We start from the raw sequence: 20,000 nt of genomic DNA on the forward strand, positions 1-20,000 counted from the left end.
TCTCTCTCTCTCTCTCTATTTGAAATCGATGTAATGAAAAAATAAGGTGCCTCTGAAAAAATGTGGCTTAGTTTCAACGCGACAATTTTGGATATAAATAGATCTATCTAAAAAAAATTAAAAAAAAGTCATACAAGAGTAAGCATTTATAAAACATCAGAATGCGACGTCCATTAAAAAGAATTTATATTGCAGGTAATAGCTTCCCGTTCATTTGTATATAAATGAATAAATCACTGTCATATTCATAAACATACTGATGACATTTTATACTTGCGCCGGCTCATATATAATAACCCTCTTTTTATTATTGCTATTTTCCGAAGCAAATGCTTTTATACAAAGTATTGCACTCGGAAATTAGCTGATAATATAGGAATGTCTATATTATTTCCAAATCAGAATGGTATTTTATATTCAGCCCACTTTGGTCTCTCCGTATTTATTATTTTTAAATTTTATATTTTTATATGAGTATTTATATGCCCACAAGACAACCTGGGTATGTTTTATCATGAGGGTTTTGAATTCTGAAGTTAATAAATGAAAGAGCTGTCACTTCACTATAGGAAGTTGAGGCCACACTACTAAATAAGAGGATCCTGGCTATAAACACACGAACACACACACTTTATGTGCGTGAAATTTTTATCACACCGTGATTTAGATACATTCATGAAGCTACAAGTGTCGCTTAATATCCAATTCAAGCTACTCCGGGAATATCCCCGATGGGGAATTATCACCGAAGGAGAATTTTTAAAGTGATAAATGGATCGGAATCGCCGGGTCTCGATCCCTCGACACGGTAACTTCCAGCGACTCTATTCAACGGTCAAACCGTCGGAACCGCCGAGTCTCGAACCCTCGACACGAGACTTTAAAAATTCCCCTTCGGTGATAATTCCCCAACGTGGATATTCCCGAAATAGCGTGAAGTGGGTATTAAGCGACATTTGTAGCTTCATGAATATATATATATATATATATATATATATATATATATATATATATATATATATATATATATATATATATATATATATATATATATATATATTTATATTTATATTTATATTTATATTTATATTTATATATATATATATATATATATATACACATATATATACATACATATATATATATATATATATATATATATATATATATATATATATATATATATATATATATATATATATATTTATATATATATATATATATATATATATATATATATATATATATATATATATATATATATATATATATTTATATATATACATATATATATATATATATATATATATATATATATATATATATATATATATTTATATATATATATATATATATATATATATATATATATATATATATATATATATATATATATATATATATATATTTTTTTTTTTTTTCCAGAAAATATATTTCTAAGAATCAAAAGTATATCTTATCTCCTCACAATCCTTACACTTCTCTGACGCACTTTGTACCGGAGGTTTTAAAATTCTAAATGAAATATGTCGCAAGTTTGAACCTATACAAGGCAAAACCAGGAGATAAACTGTTAACCAACCTTGCTATGAAGAATTTTACAAAATTTAAATCACTTGATATCTAAAATAAATGTCTAAAATAAATGTCAAATCCAGAGACATTTCACTATAACCTTAGATCTACTCAGGCTTAATTAAAAAATTACACGCGTGAAAATACATGATTATCCGTCCTTCTACCATAGTGGGCATGGGGGTATTGGCTCGACTTTTACAAAAGGAAGGAGAACTTTACTTTGCCTTCCTCCGGATTCAAGGGTCTCGACTGGATGATAGAGCAATATGGAGTTTTAAAGTGTGTTTGGTGAATATTAACAGTAAGTACTAATATTTTGATTAGTATTTTACTATAGGCATCATTTTATTTTCTCATACTTTCTGACTTTTTATGCTAGTTTAGGGCATCACGGCGACCCCATACAAAAATGGGAACAAGCTGGGAAGAAGAAGAAGAAGAAGAAGATCTTCCTCTATTCTCTTTCTCCATATATATATATATATATATATATATATATATATATATATATATATGTATATATAGTATATATATACATATAATGTGTATATATATATATATATATATATATATATATATATATATATATATATATATATATATATATATATATATATATATATTGCTTTTTGGGTAGATTTTCACTACATTCTTGTCTTAAAGACACATATGTGTTTATAAACATACTATATTTTTACTGCGCATTGCTTCCGATTTGGTAGTGGTACGTTACTTTTCATGCATCAAATAGATGCATTTTTATTCTATAAAGCACTGTTCTGCTTCCTTGCTTTTGCCCTTCAAAAATTACATTCCACGCGCATACTTCATTAAGAATGTCCACTTCCCTGTTCCTCATTAGGTTAATCGTTCCTGTGACTGACGTCACTTACATTATTTCTATGGTATTGTAGTATCTTCCTTACATCACTTTATTTAAATAAATCCCATGTTGTTAGCTGTCACCTGGGAGACGTATTGGCAAACTGCAATATTAAGATACATCTCGTGATGATGACGTGGTGACGCTTGACGGTCCTGCCAATATGAACAATGGTTAAAATACGACAGCAGAATTACATATGATAACAGCATGCTAGTGTAATGCCTCTGGTCAAATGTCTCGGATATGGACATCGTTATAATTATAAATACATAATTTAAAAGAAATACATTTTGGAATGCGTTTAATTTTACTTTTTAAAATTCCAAAACTGATCTGTACCTCTTTTTTTGTTTTGCTATGATCTTAAGTGCAATTTGCTTTGTAATAACGAAGATTATTGGAGAACCGAGAAAAGAAAGTGTCTCGAGAAAGATTAATATTACGTCATGCATTTTCCTGCGCAGAGAGAGAGAGAGAGAGAGAGAGAGAGAGAGAGAGAGAGAGAGAGAGAGAGAGAGAGAGAGTGTAATTCTGGTACTTTTATTTTTCAAAAAAAATTTATGATAGCTGTCTATAATAGATATATAAAGTAAATCCTATTAATGATTATATGGCAAGTTTTTGCCTTTACTACTGTTTTTTTCAAAGAGCTATTGTTTTATTCCCCACCGCGTATATCAAGACATTCGTTTAAACAAAATTTTACTATTTTTATTTAAGAAATGTGTGCGACACCTTCGGTTCTAATTTCTCATCTCAGTTCAAGTTCGTGTAGGCAAGTTTGTATTTACAAATCCATAGACCTGCTCCTCTACTGTATATATCTCTTATCAGCAAATTACATCATTTATAATCGCCTATTTTCCATTTACTTAAGAAATAAACCATACTTTTCTATTAGTTCTTCATGAGTTTTGGCCTTGCAAGGATTATTAGGTTTCGAGTCTCTCATAATTTTCTGATGAATATTTTCTCAATGATTAAAAAATGGATCCCTTTGTCTCGGACAATGGTCCATTCCTATCTCTGAAATTGCCACATACAAATTTTAAGGACGTCCCTGGAATGTCTCCGACAGTGTTTGAAGCGATGTGTTTTGTGTAGTGGGATCAGACTATGTGTGTTGATTATAGAAGCCTTGTACTTGCGCCGGCTGTAATAAAACTGTTCAGTAGGCTTATCCCTTGTAGGCTGGAGAAATGAATTGAATAAAAGCTTAAAAACGAATAAAATGGGATTTAGAAAATCGAGGAGTTGCTCAGATCAGATATTTGTGCTAGGGCATACCGTGCAACTGTTTATGAAATTTAATATTCCTTTTATAATGGCTTTCGTTGATTTGACATTGCCCACAGACCAGAGTCATGGAATACCCGTTAAAAAGTTATACCTGACTGAAAATAGCCCGAACGAAGTATATGCAAAGTTAATTTTGATGGTATCCTGTCAAGTGAATTTGTAATAAATAGTGGGGTGCAAATAATATTATGTCACCTTAGCTGATTGCTCCTATCACAGATTTTGTAGGAAGAAAAAGTGGTCAATGATGGTGGAGTACAGAAAAAAAGTAAAGTAAGAAACTAGAAAGACTTAAAATATGCAGATGATGCTGTTTTAGTAAGTAAGTTACTACAAGATTTTTAAATACTTGCCGAATAGAATACACCATACGTATAGAGAGATGGGACTCAAAATAAACCTGAGGAAAACATAAGTAATGAGGACAGAGAAAGCACAAAAGGAGAAAGGATTAATGAGGTTCAGAATTTCAGATAGTTGGAAACAACAGCATCCATTTAAGGTTCTCTTGAATTATCATTTAGTGAAAGAACAAAGGAAGGTAAAACAAACCAAATAGATTAAAATTACATACGAAAGTAAGATTAGACATAAATGTAATAAGGCTGTGTTGATGTGCGGATAAGAATCATGGTGTGAAAATTAAACTCTAAGGTTTAGTAGATTTGACAGTGAAGTTAAAAGAAGGATATTAAAATCAAATGGAAGAATAATGGAAAATTGCGTTAGTGTATAGATGAGCAAAGGATGATATAGTGAGGTAATAGATATATAAAACACGTCCTTCGCAAAGAAACCTGAGAGAGAATAGTACGTGATAGACTTAGCTGGAAACTTGTTGCCATCAGAAGAGTTGGGAGACTCTGACCTACCGTTAAGGAACAATGAGAAGCAAGGTAGCAGGTGAGTGGAATTTTGTGGAAGATAAAAACGGAAAGACAAGGCTAACGGAATTTCACAGACGTTCTTTGCGCCATGGTGTGTTGAAGGTGATGATGTCTATCTTTATATATATATATATATATATATATATATATATATATATATATATATATATATATATATATATATATATATATATATATATATATATGTAAATATATATATATATATATATATATATATATATATAAATATAATATATAATATATAAATATATATATAAATATATATATATAAATATAAATAAATATATATATATATATATATATATATATATATATATATATATATACAACGTTTTATTCCCATTTTTGTAATTTTATATATATATATATATATATATATATATATATATATATATATATATATATATATATATATATATATATATATATATAGTCAACATGTTCGCAGATTTAAAATTCCTTAAATTCCTGAGGCCTTTTTATGAACGAGCTTATAAAAACTTTATATGTCCATATATCTTTCCACTATAGCATGAAAAAATAAACATTATATAAAACTTGTCGAGCTAAAAAAAAATATTGATTATAATATACAAAATTTCAAGAAAAACCCGAGACACTTCGTCACAATCAATTTCTAGTATACGGTTAATCCTGAAATTATGCCATAATTACGATTCCTTGTATCTTAGATCCAGGCGATAAGTAAGCAGTACAATGTGTAATTAAAATGAAATCAAACGATTACGAAAGTAGGGGCGATAAGGTAGAATTAATTAGAAGGGCACTGAAGTTTAAATTACTTCTATCTCTCTCTCTCTCTCTCTCCCACTCACTCTTAGTCTTTTTATGTCTGTCATTTTTAGACGAGAAGGAACCTCCTTCCCGAAGACGACTCCACTATGAATGAACAATGAAATTACCGCCACTTGTAAGAGTTGTAGGGCAAGTTTTTGGTAAGGGAAGAGATGAGAAGTTTACGTGAATATGTCATCAAATACAGAAGAAAATTATTTCTACTGCGACTACTGTTACTACTGCTGCCGCTGGTAATAATAATAATAATAATAATAATAATAATAATAATAATAATAATAATAATAATAATAATAATAATAATAAACTGAAGGAAACAAGAACTTTCCAAGAAAGTTTTGCAAACGAGCAGGAATAGATCAAGGGGGGAAGGGAAGAACTCCCATCATATATTGAGCGAAAGTAATAAGTGTATTTTACGGTTGAATGAAAGGAGAGAGGGGAGATCGTTTAGAGGTCAACTTCCCTGATTTGGTTGCATGTCGCAGTAGTCTCAACTTATGGGATTTTTGCATAGGGAACACTTCAGTATATTATCGTACTTTACGACACACTTAATGAAGGTGCAACAGTAGAGTAATGATTAACTCCATCTACCAACACAGGGTTATCTGTATATGTAAAATATTTGCTGATTATTATTTTCTCAGTATTTAAGCATGTTTTGGGAATGTTGTCACTATTTATTTGTAAACACCAGATATTTACAGAAGGAAGAACTTAAATTTTCTAAATATAAAAATTATATAAAGTAGGTGTAAGAAATTTAAAGCTGGAATGAAATTCATCTAGATCCATTGAAATGAATAAAGTTCTCCCCCCCCAACACCCTTCTCTACATACACTCTGCATTCATAACATCACACAAGACTAAGCAAGCTTAAGAACGAGCTTCTGAGAAGGGCTGAGAAGAAAAGGAGGATGTTTAGAGATGAGCAGCTTCATCTGCATATGAATGACTATGGTAACAAAGGATCTGAAGAAGGTCACTGGAGAGAAGAGGACAAAGATATGGGATGTGATCAGAGATAACAAAATGCACACACACACACACACACACACACACACACACACACATATATATATATATATATATATATATATATATATATATATATATATATATATATATAAATATATATATATATATATATATATATATATATATATATATATATATATATATGTATGTATGTATACACACACACACACACACATATATATATATATATATAATATATATATATATATATATATATATATATATATATATATAGTATATTAAAAATTCATATAATGCGACAAAATCAATATATATATATATATATATATATATATATATTATATATATATATATATATATATATATATATATATATATATATATATATATATATATATAAATATAAATATACATATACATATACATATATATTTGATTTTTGTCGCATACAAAGGTAAATTTTGAACATTCACCAAATATTAAACCACAAATATCGTTTGATATCCAATTCACTATGCATTACGAATAACTCACACCCAAGGGGAATTGTAACTGGAAGCCTGAACATTGTACTCTCTGTTTGTTAGCAGCTTCCATGCCTTCTGGCCAGTGGCATAGCAATGAAATTTATTTTTCTCCCCACGCTCTGCTTTACACGTGGAACGTCTGAGAAAAACTTTATAAACTTTTAAAACAAAATCTGCTGGATGGTTCATTTAAATGTTAGATATTTACCTCTCAGGGCTAATGAAATATTTAAAATATTAAAGAATCAATCTTAATTTTCGGATGAAATGTAAATTGTACATCAAAATGAACTAACCATAAACTGAATTACAGCATGACTAAAAAAATGTTCTGTACATATAATAGAATATACTTGTAATATAAGTTTCATACATAGTGATCGAGCAATGATATTAGAGGATTTATTATATATGTATTTCAGTGGATATCGCTGAAAAATTGTTTATACAAAGCTATTTTGATTTTTTTTTATTTCTGTCATCATAAAAATTATTTTTCCCTACTGGATACATTTTCTCGAGAAAAGAAACATGCGTGAATGTTAGCTTTAATAAAGCAAAAAAGCAAACTCATTATTCCCCATCAAAGAAAAAAGGCGTAAATTTCCAATCGCTTAAACTGCTCCAACATTGGAATAACTCTACAGAACTACGTATCTGCTAGAACGACGATTCTTGCCCTTAAACGTGGATCTAAGTCCAATCAGTTTTGAATGAATAAATATAAGGCTTCAAAACCCTGAACTATGGATATCACAAACCGATAAGGTCAACTGCATTAACTAGTCTTCGCGACGCCAGTTTTCTGAAAATGGAATTCTATGCTTTGTTCAGAAAATCTTGAAAAAAAAATTGACCAGTCAAAAACTCATCACGGTAAAAAAAAGAGTAGAACATCTTTAAAAATGTTATGCAACGCTTTCGTTCAGACTGAAAAAGTAGATTCAATACCATAGCTAAATTTTGTTAGCAACTATGGCAAGTAATTCAAAGGCAACCAAACAGTTCTCGGTGCAAAATTTATATAATCGGTAGAATTTGACTATAAAACAAAACAAGTCCACAAAATAACTAACTGACCTTTATATCTTAGTAAAAGTAAAGAAAGATGAAGGAAATATCTTTGAATAGGTGTACAGACTTCACAAACGAGTATATGGAAAATCCTGAAGGATAACTTTTGTCTCTGGAAAGTTCTGTAAAACATTGTCATCCTAACTGAGAAGTTAAAGTCTTGGTTTTATTGCAATTTTTGATCTGGCATAATTGTAATACGTATCTGTGGTATGATTTGCGCATTAAACACTTTAATGCTTTTCCATTTAAAGAAAATTCTTTCGTAAATTTATGCGATAAGGAAGTAACTGGTGGTTTTGGAAATTATAACGTGGAAAAAGAAATTGTTCTCTAAAAAACCGGGTACAGACAGATATAGCGCAAGCCGAATAGAAGGAAAATCTCTTTTAACGAACGTGTGGAGAAACAAAGGAACGTAACGATAGCTTTTACGCTGAAATGGGTTTCTCTCTCTCTTCCAAACTGCCTTGGTCACATAACCGGAAAAAAAATCTTTGTTGTAAGAAATGCTGGATTTCACTTGCTAGCCCAAACCGACTAAAAAGTAAGTACAAGCCAGATGTCATAATCTCCTCATATTACTAATTTAATTCTTGTTATTCATAATATGTAAATGAATTTACTTAGACATACGTACACCAGATTTGGATCTCTGATAAAATGAATATTAATAATATTAAGTCTTCTTTGTCAAAATATTATACATTTCCACGAATTTTAAAACCCATGCAATGCATAAATTCCCAAATATTCGAAAAACAGTTTCCCACATAAGTATTAATCTAAATTTATTTAACCGTAAATACGCCCTAATATTGATTTATCTTACCTCTGGACTAATTAACGTCAATGGAGAATTATATGTTATAAGTGCATCTACTATACCTTCGGAGTTCAATAGAACGACAACACATATATAAGTTGATTTCAACTCTACCATGCATATTGCCGCTGAATTTAGGTCTATACTTATAATCGAAATGAATCCAAGTCCACCATGATTACTAATTGATAACTTTATAACACTTATGGATAAGCCTAGTCATACCTGTATTAAACCAGGAGGCCACAGTGTTTTGAATACCAACTGATGGCTCAAACTGATTTTAACGGTAACTGGTGTTGATACTTTAACTAAATGAAAACTCAGAATTTTTAAGATTTCATTCTGAATACAACTCCTAATGACAATGTTTAAAATAACCAAAATGAACACAAACTCATATCAAACATACAACAATAAAGATTTTACCTTCTTCGAACTTCATAACGTTGGGCACTAAATGAAAATCCTTCTGTTGTAGAGGTCCTTTTGGCTGACGAAAAGGTTCAATTTCTGTAGATTTATTTTAGTTGTCTTCTTCAAACTTTCTAGAGCATAAGTTGAGACGACTAACCCTTTTCTCTTTCGGCAGTTGTTATAGCGAACTCTTTCCCACCAGCTTTTAACAAAACATCTAGCAAGGAACTGCAATGAAACAAATCAATATAAATATATATCATTTACAGCTGAAACTAGAAATAATGTATGATTTGTTATTGGTACAATGTGAATTCTAAATCACAGTTTTTCTTTACAACAGCGAATACGACTAGAAATATAAAATCATACATATATCTATCTATTTATAATTTATATATATATATATATATATATATATATATATATACATATATATACATATACATATATATATATATATATATATATATATATATATATATATATATATATATATATATATATATATATATATATATATATATATATAAGGAATGCAGACATTATAACGCCTTCTTGCTATCCAGTTCGCGGGATCGTTTGGTGCCAGCTAAAATCATTTAATGATGGTTGACACTCAATACTGTTGAGTAATACTTGGCCCCCTTGTTATCTGAAGTTGATTTATAAGATAAAAACATATATTCTAGCATATCCCTACGGCAAAAAACGGGCATTCATTAATCAACAACATTTCTTACTTTCCCCGGAGTTTTCTGGGTAATTAACTTAAAAATATCGAGAGGGAAGTTTAATATATCTACTTATAAGAATATAGACTAATGATGAAACCATTGTCATAAACCTATTTTCTGACAATCAGTAAATACTTTTTGAGATAGATAAAGAAACATTTACCACAATTCGCTTAGTAACTTGTGTAACTGTCTGCAAGATCTTTCAAAATGTTAATGATGGAAATAAATCAACAGTTTGAAGGATGGAATATTGGTCAGAACAAGTTAATTGACTTTGAAATGCCTATGGCCTAATTTTCTAAATTATTGTCCCAGTTCTATTAAGTTTGTAAACAGTACGTTAGGAGTGTTCACTTCAGTACTTTCTCCTGAGTCTATGAAATTTTATAAGCGCTTTGGCCAGATAACTAAGACTTTTTCCATGAATTCCGTTGCTATTTGCTACTCGAATTCTTTCTAATCGCTGTTTCCCTTTAAGGAAAGTTTTGTGGGTGCAGATATCCTTTTAAAATTATGATAACATATTGTTTATCACAGTAATGTTAAAAATAAAAAGAAAATTAAGTGGAAATGAAAGCTGCCTGTAAATAAAATGACGAACGATTGTAATATCATATGAAGAAACTTTCACCAACGCAAACCTATTGCGAAAGCTGCTGTTCCGATCATTTTTAGCTGCATTTTTACACCAGAAATTATTAGAAAATATCTAACGTGGGAAACAAACCCACAGCTACACTTCCTCCTTGTCTTTTATAATTTCATCTTCTCTATGTAATGCCAAGGGAACTTATTTCCAACCAACATGAAACACATGAAAGCCATTCCGATTCTGGGAAAAGGACCCAGAGAACGTTTTCATCTCTGGTTGAAGGTTTCCGAATTGTAAAGATGTTAGTCGTAGAAATAAGAGAAGACTTATTACCACATCGGTAGTAAAGTACTCACATCCTACAGTGATGATGGAGCCATATTTTAACAGTCGTGCGCAAGGAATTTCTTGATGCTTCAAAAGAAAGAGTTGGGAGCAATATTAAACGTAACATTTCATCTTCTCTCTCTCTCTCTCTCTCTCTCATGTTTGTCTCCTTGCACAACGTATCATAATATTGCTTTCTAAAACATATTAACTGTACTGCACTTCATATCTTTTTATAATTTGTCTTTTCAGCGAATTCGCATGATGTCAAAATACTAAGTAATAGTGGAAACACAGTCTATACTCTTATGGGATTGTTCAGCCAAATTAGAACCTATAATATTATCGATGATTCACCCGATGCCATAGGAAAAACTTCGAGTGTACTGCTATTGTTGATGGATTACTGAGAAATATTAAGTAGCCTACTACATAAACTGCCAACTGTCATAGCCAAAGAGATATTTTTAAAACCTGCATTGAAAACATAATGAAAAAACAAACACAATTCTCGATACAATTTCCGATGTTCCATTGTATCAACTTTTATGCAAATTCTCCCATGAATATCCATGGAGAAGTTACGTTTTTATGAGGAAATGGAAACTCAAAATGAGTTACAAGAATCTTAAGTTTTAAAGTACCTCGCATATGTTACAATGTTTTATCGAGTGTTTAGTTCTTTTCTGATAAAGACTGTAGATTTAGCTATCAAGACCTACAAAATTTTAGCCAGAAAAATATTGAATTCCGTCTACTAATTCATATAACCGGTGTTTACTCTCGTTAGAATATATATAAATCATTAAAAAACTGTTAGCTATTAAAATGGTATGACTACTACAGGTTAGAGATTTGGAAGCCTGAGTACTTAATAGTGAAAATCTGCGTACTGAGTCCCTTACATCTGCAAAAACATTTTGGCTTTGGAAGCAACATACGTTTTGATCAAGACCTATCTGTAATTCTGATTTCCGCTAACTGCAAGATTTGTGCTCGTTAAATAAAATATACACATATATTAAAGACTCCCTTCTCGTTATTTCATTCCATGGTTATCCCAGATTGGTAAAAAAATCTTCCAGTTCTTAAAAGGGTTCTTTTATATTTTTCTCATCCATGGAGGTTACTGGAAAAGCTTGTATCGTTTCGACTACAACTTGCATTAGGTTTCTACTCGCAAATTACTCGCTTGTAATACCATCATAAATTACATTAATAAATTTTTTGGTGTGAAATATCACTTAATCAGCCACATTTGTTAACTCACAGGCCACTCGTTTATGATGGTAAACATTTAAATGAATCTAATATATCAATTCTTATATCGATTCTGTTGGTGATGATTGAACTGCATTTCCGTGTGTGTGTGTGTGTGTGTGTGTGTGTGTGTGTGTGTGTGTGTGTGTGTGTGTGTGTGTGTGTGTGTGTGTGATCCTTTGTTCAAACGTATGTATGAGAGACTCATTTTATATCATGTAATTAAAACTGGCCTTGTCATTCATCATTATATTTTTCCTTAATCTCATTCTCTTATTAATCAGGGAGTCTTGAGCCGTAAACTAGATTAACGGTAAAAGAATAAAACTTAATTACATGAACATTCCTAGGGATTAGGTTTGACTATATTATCATATTCCACAGAGAGTACCTCACTTTTAAAGATGATTGACACAAAAAATAAGAGAGAGAGAGAGAGAGAGAGAGAGAGAGAGAGAGAGAGAGAGAGATGATTGACACAAAAATAAGAGAGAGAGAGAGAGAGAGAGAGAGAGAGAGAGAGAGAGAGAGAGAGAGAGAGAGAGAGAGAGGGGGGTTACTTGAAAATCAGAAAGCAACAATCTTAAGATATTCTTTTTGGAATTTTTATTTTATCACCCGCAGACAGGCCTGTAAATTAAATTACTTTGTAGAGTGAAGCATCTTCACGGAAACCTATATACAGAACCCTCAGCTTCAAAGGGAGGTTGAAGAACTATTTCAAAGGGATAGAAAAGTTAATAACACTCCCAACGACAGCGAAAGCTTTTCGTACCTCATAATTTCCAGAAAAGTGTAAAAAAGCAATTCAGAAAATGATGGTAGACTGCAACATTGTAAAATACGTTAGTCGGATTTTAGAAAAGTAAACAGTTAATCTTGCTCCTTTTCTTCCATAATCATTGTTAGACATGGAAAATAATGAAAAAGTTAAGTATACCTTAGTTTTACCAGACCACTGAGCTGATTAACAGCTCTCCTAGGGCTGGCCCGAAGGATTAGACTTATTTTACGTGGCTAAGAACCAATTGGTTACTTAGCGACGGGACCTACAGCTTATTGTGGAATCCGAACCACATTATAGCGATAAATAAATTTCTATCACCAGAAATAAATTCCTCTAACTCTTCACCAGCCGGTCAGGGGAATTGAACTCCGGCCTATCGAGTGACAGTCTGAAGTTCAACCGACTCAGCCAACGAAGGGCTTATGGAGAATAATAAACGTGCCCCCAAAAAAAAACTCCTTCTACACGTCTGTGCTTCTGGTTACCATCAGTCCTCTTTTGGCATTTTTCTCTTCATTCCCCGCTTAATCATATTCCTATTCACATCTCAGCGACCACGCTGGAGTACAGAAAATCGTTAAGAAGTCACTGGATCTTATAGCGTATTAGCAGCAATGCTTAGAAATGAAGGCTAACCAAACCAAGTTGACTGATAAAGCCCTTGATCCGTGGTGATATGGCTTGACCCACTTTAGCAGTCACAAAAAGAACTGTTTAAATAAAGGAACATGATAGAAAAAAAATTATTGCTTATATCAAATAATGTTATAATCGGGGCAGTTACAGTACAACCTGAACAGTTCCTCAATGGACGGCTTGGTATCGTCCTCGGCTAGCTCTCTGCTGGGCCCGCGTTCGATTCTCCGACCGGCCAATGAAGAATTAGAGAAATTTACTTCTGGAGATAGAAATTCAATTCTCGCTATAATGTGGTTCGGATTCCACAATAAGCTGTAGGTCCCGTTGCTAGGTAACCAATTGGTTCTTAGCCACGTAAAATAAATCTGATCCTTCGGGCCAGCCCTAGGAGAGCTGTTAATCAGCTCAGTGGTCTGGTTAAACTAAGGTATACTTAACTTTTAACAACCTGAACATCTTTTTTAAGACATCTCGACCAATTCAGGACACTTAGACTATCACTAATTTGTGTCTTGAAGCAGCTTGGACAAATTTCATCACAGCTCATAATAAAATCATGAATTCTTTAAAAAACTGTAAAAAAAATAGCTTACATTCGACCACCTTAGACAATAGAAATAGAAAGTATTTACGTAACCCGTGGAAAAAACAATTGTTTCTCTACAACATCTCAGGAACTGCTCATAAATATACAGTGACATCTATGTTGCTCCACAAATGCAAACACCATGGAATTAATATTTATGATTGCCGTAGTCTGTATCTGTGATGACTACAATAATATACTAAACTAACAATAATGAAAAAATCAGAACTGAATTTTCTAAAAAAAAAAAAAAAAAAAAAAAAAAAAAAAAAATTCATGAAAACATATTTAATTATTTACTTCAAGTGACCATCATTATTCATTAGAAATCTGTTGGAAAGCTTTAAATAAAAGACTAAACATCTGTTCCGAAACCTGTCTCATCCCTCACACAGCAACCCTTCTTGTTGGGGGCGAACTGCCTATTAAACACTGTGCACTCATCTGTCATAGTCGTGGGAATAACTTTTGAAAGTCTGTCGGTTCCATAGTAAAACCTCTTTGTGACACTATTCATTGTAGCAGTTTTTCAAAGTCATGATTTCTACATGATCCCATAATAACAATGTGTCTGTCAATCTTTGATCCCATAATAACCCTGTGTCTGTCAATCTTTGATCCCATAATAACCCTGTGTCTGTCAATCTTTGATCTCATAATAACCCTGTGTCTGTCAACCTTTGATCCCATAATAACCCTGTGTCCGCCAATCTTTCTTTTTGATGGAACATGAAAATCAAAGTTACCAATAACATTATGTTAAGCTTATATCGTGATATGCGTATCACGAGACTGATAATTACTAAACTAACTAAATCTAGTGCTACGATAATCCCATCAAATGAACATGTCATTAATCCAACAGGAAGATTATCTCTTTTATTTTGAAGTGTGACAATCTATTAATCAACGACGCGTGTTTGATCGCTTATGCTAATGACGTTTTTGTATTTGATTGCTCAATTTCATTAAACAGGTGTCATTAAACTAAAACTATTACTATAATATCGCTTTGGGCATCATAATGAAATTTCTTGGTAAAAATAAACTTTCACAAAATGAATCAAGGTTGAATATCTTCTAAATATTGATTTATTTGTTTGCTTCATTTGTTTCACAAAATTTTTCTTTCAAATTACTAGCCATCTCATTAAAATCTGAATTGATCTGAAGTGTCTAAACTAAATCTTTTTTTTGTGCAATTTAACGTGACTCAGATTTCTTGTTGGTCCGATTTGACCGGATTAGTCTCCTTTTTTTCTATTTCACTTGTCTCGAATTTCTTGAAAAAAAAAAGACATAATGGGGGAAAGCTGATGCACACACACACACATTCGAGAGAAAAAATAATAACAGGAACATGCTAGTTGAGCTAATAAATCCATGATGAACCCCTAAGCAAGAAAATTTCGAGAATATTAGCTTCCACATTGGCCTGAACGAGCAACTCGACAGGACCGCTCCAAACCACTCTAAAAACATGGTACAATTCCCCTTCACCTTGCGGGCATCCTCTTGTCTGCTGGGTATTAATACCTTTTCATTACAATGCCCCCCTCCCTCCCTCCCCTCTCCATCTTATTAAGCACTCTCGGGGTTTCCTCTTCAATAGCCTCTATACTCGTTTCACTTGATTATCGTCCCATTCTCTCCAAATTCTAAGGCCATCTCAAAACACTCTCATCTATATATATATAATTATATATATATATATATATATATATATATATATATATATATATATATATATATATATATATATATATATATGTATGTATATATATGTATATATATATATATATATATATATATATGTATGTATATATATATATATATGTATATATACATATATTTATATATATATATATATATATATATATATATATATATATATATATATATATATATATATATATATATATCGGTCAGGATCTACATCCCGTCTTATTTTTCACCTGTGGTAACGTGTGATAAATGAATCACATACAAACGATAAATGAATCATACATGTACAAACGTGATAATAATATATATATATATACATGTACAGTATATATATATATAAATGTATGTATACATATCAAGATAGAGACATATATCACCACGATCATAAAGCTCCTACACATTGCATTGGAAGACCGTTTAAGCAGCAAAATTAGACGAGCTGCGAAAGGCTCATTATCATACGAAAAAAAACATGAAACATTATAACAGATTTTTTTTCGTAGCAATGAAAGGGATGGAACTTCAGCTCTGTTAATGAGAAGTGATGAATACTTTAGTACTGAAGTACTGCAGTTGATGAATAGCCTCCACCGGGGAAATGGAAAGTCATGATATTGTTTGGCCGGAAAAATCATAAATTCTCTGCAAAATGCTGTAATCATTGAAAAAGCCTAGACGGAGAATTCATCATTTGGAAAGTAGTGAATAGGGGTTTTCGCTAATATGCTGTGTAAAGGGGGAAGGTGCGAATGAAATTACTTGCTTAAACTATCAGAATTGTGTAACAGTTGCTAGTAATGGCAAAAAATCATTATGTTCTCTTTTTTTATTCTAAAACAATTATTCATACAATAATCATTTGGTCACAGAAAGCCAAAACAGCTTCAACTATTATGTATATGGAATGTTTATTATCTAGGAGATAATCCTCTGATAAATTTCTACAGCAAGACAGGAATTTAAAGACTTAGAAAATTAATAGGAGAATTGTATAGCAAATTCTTATGAAATATACAAAATATATTTCAATATCTTTTATCAGATATAAGCGAAGTCCTCATAAGTAGCTTAATGAAAGGTTCTACTTCAGGTACCGTCGACGAAACATGTCGACGGTACCTGAAGTAGAACCTGAAATCAGACGACAAAGGACTTCTGATTGGATATATCAGTAAAAGACTTTCCCGCATTCCACACACTATCCTTTCTCCAACATGAATATCGGCCAGTTGCTGACCAACATCGCTGAGCCCGGAAAGCGAATCATAAGGAAAATACAAAAGATACTGTATAGGATTAATTCGCACAATACAGCCATCCTTTTAATAATAATAATAATAATAATAATAATAATAATAATAATAATAATAATAATAATAATAATAATAATCCGCAAAAGAACAATAAGAAAAACTAAAATAGGGAATAATTTTCAGCTACGTCAAAAGGCCATGGCAAACAGGAAACAGGAGCGCTGGTGACATGAGAATGCACAGATGATAACAAGACCGAGGTTGAAAGAACCAAGGAGAAACCATATATAGTAATAACTGTTTTCAGTGTTATTGTAATGATTAATGGCATATAAACTGACTGACAGAATTGTGCTACACTCATACATGCTGTCTTAGTGAACAGTGTTTATGATTGCCTACCCCCCCCCCAAAAAAAAAAAACGTAATAAGGAGGCTTATAAGGGAAACAGATCATTACAGGAAAAAGTATTCATCATTATGTTTTTTTTTTTACTTTCTTAGTGTAATAATAGAGATAATGATTTATGTTAGGAAAATTTTGGCTAGTCAAATGAGCATGCAATTTGAAGGTTTTGAAGGGAAGTATGAGAAAATAACATAGAATGTACAGATTTCAGTCAAAATAAAAAAAGGAGAAACATAGTCACCAGAGTGGTTGCACTACATTAATTAACTGGCGCGATATAAATGAAGAATCTGAACCTATAGCGTATGAAGCTGTTCGAAGGTTAATGAAGTGGCTTCATAGAAAGGGTTTGCTCATGCCTCCGAAGTTAGAGAGTATATGTGGTATGTTCTATAATCCAAAAAAATAATGGAATAGACACCTGAGATCTAGTGAAATGGTCATTATGATTTCCCTGTATCAAATTAGATTTAGCATAAATAAAATACCCTAATGAAACTGTTGTTGAAACAATCCGATGGTAGTTAGGAAGAATATTCTTGATGTGCACTTTATTTAAACACTTTGCTATATATGCTACAGAACGTAGACATTTTAAAATATATGAAAAGACTCTCTGATAGTTCTCATAAGGCGGAAGTAATAATTAATAGTTTCTTGTAAAAACCTTCCTTATGGGAAATCTTAATAAATAATTTGCAAAAAAATTTTTTAAATATTTGACAATATAGTCTCAATTTAATGATTTCTAAATTTCAGAGCAATTACATATACAGTGACCGAACGAAGTGATTCTGATTGGCGCAGACTTACATATGAAATAATTTTTTTTTTTTTTTTGTGAAAGCCAAAAAATTCCGGGTTAGTAAGAAAGGAAAATGGTGAGACGTGGAATTTTCTTGCCTTCCTTACCGCATACACCTCAGAGAATATTGGTCTTTACGGTCGATTTGGATAATCAGTTAGCTCCAAGGATTTCTTTGTGCGAATAAATTTCCGATTTTATCTCGTCCGTAAGGACAGGGAAGTTCTTCGACATGCGGATTTGGTAAATCCAGGTTCTAAAATGAATCATGGTATTTGTTTTTTGTGTCTGGAATTCATAATTCATAGTTTTTTTTTTTTTTGCAAAGGATTAATAACGAAGCAAATAATTACTTGATAACCTCAGTATATACAAGTGCACTTACTCTTTGGTGATGCAAAAGAATCTTTTTACTTGAGATGTGATGATGATGTACAGCAGACTAATTAATACCTCTAATATAAATATGTTATTCGTTACTTTTCAAAGCTTCCTTTTTAATTAAAAGAACGCATTCCGCATGCATAAAAATTCCTATTATTTCTTTCGCTCAATGACTTTTTACCTTGCATTCATATTATGTCCTGTTCCTCATAAAGGAAAGTCTGAATTCTTTTTCCAGGATGCTCATAGTATAATTCAGATAATGACATGAAGGTTCAAAGAGGACTCGATAATCTATGAGATATATGCATTTTCCTTCTTTTAAAGAGAATGCATTTTGCCATTTCCAAATTCGTTCTAAAAGAACTGATATCAGGTTTGTATGTTGTAACTCATATGTTTACTTCCATGTTTTTTATATTCATATTTGCTCCTAGTTTCTTTCAAACACAGGCACACGAACACAAACACATACATACCGACACGCAGACACACACACACACAAACACACACACACACACACACACACACACACACACACACATATATATATATATATATATATATATATATATATATATATATATACATATATATATATATATATACATAAAAATTAATATTTGTATATACGGTATGTATGTACCTATGTATGAATGTATGTATGTAGGCTATGTAAGTAGGCAACTTTAGGTAACTTTGTGCTCTATAAAAATCCGCACCACTTGACCGATCTAGACAAAATTTGGCACTAGGCCATTATTTGACCTAACTTAAATAACAGGGTTAGTTGCAAACCCGCACCCCTTCCCCTTCCTCCATCCGCCTTCCCCCTTCCCTTTGTAACTTATGTGGTAACCGCTTGACCGATCTAGACAAAATTTGTCACGTGGCCATCATTTAACGCAACTTAGATAATAGGGTAGGTTTCAAATCCGCACCTCCTTCCCATTCCCCTTCCCCCATACCCCTTCCCTTTGTAACTTCTACGGTAAATAAACTTAACGGGTTTATCACAGCTCATTTCATGTACTTGAGACCACAGGCATATATTCTGAACATGCTTTTCAGTCACCACAATTATATCTGGATAAAAGGGACAATCATCACAGTAATGTCTGGATAAAAGGGACAGACAACATAGTAATACCTGGTTAAA

This window comes from Macrobrachium rosenbergii, chromosome 20 (assembly GCF_040412425.1).
Source record: "Macrobrachium rosenbergii isolate ZJJX-2024 chromosome 20, ASM4041242v1, whole genome shotgun sequence".
Taxonomy (NCBI): domain Eukaryota; kingdom Metazoa; phylum Arthropoda; class Malacostraca; order Decapoda; family Palaemonidae; genus Macrobrachium; species Macrobrachium rosenbergii.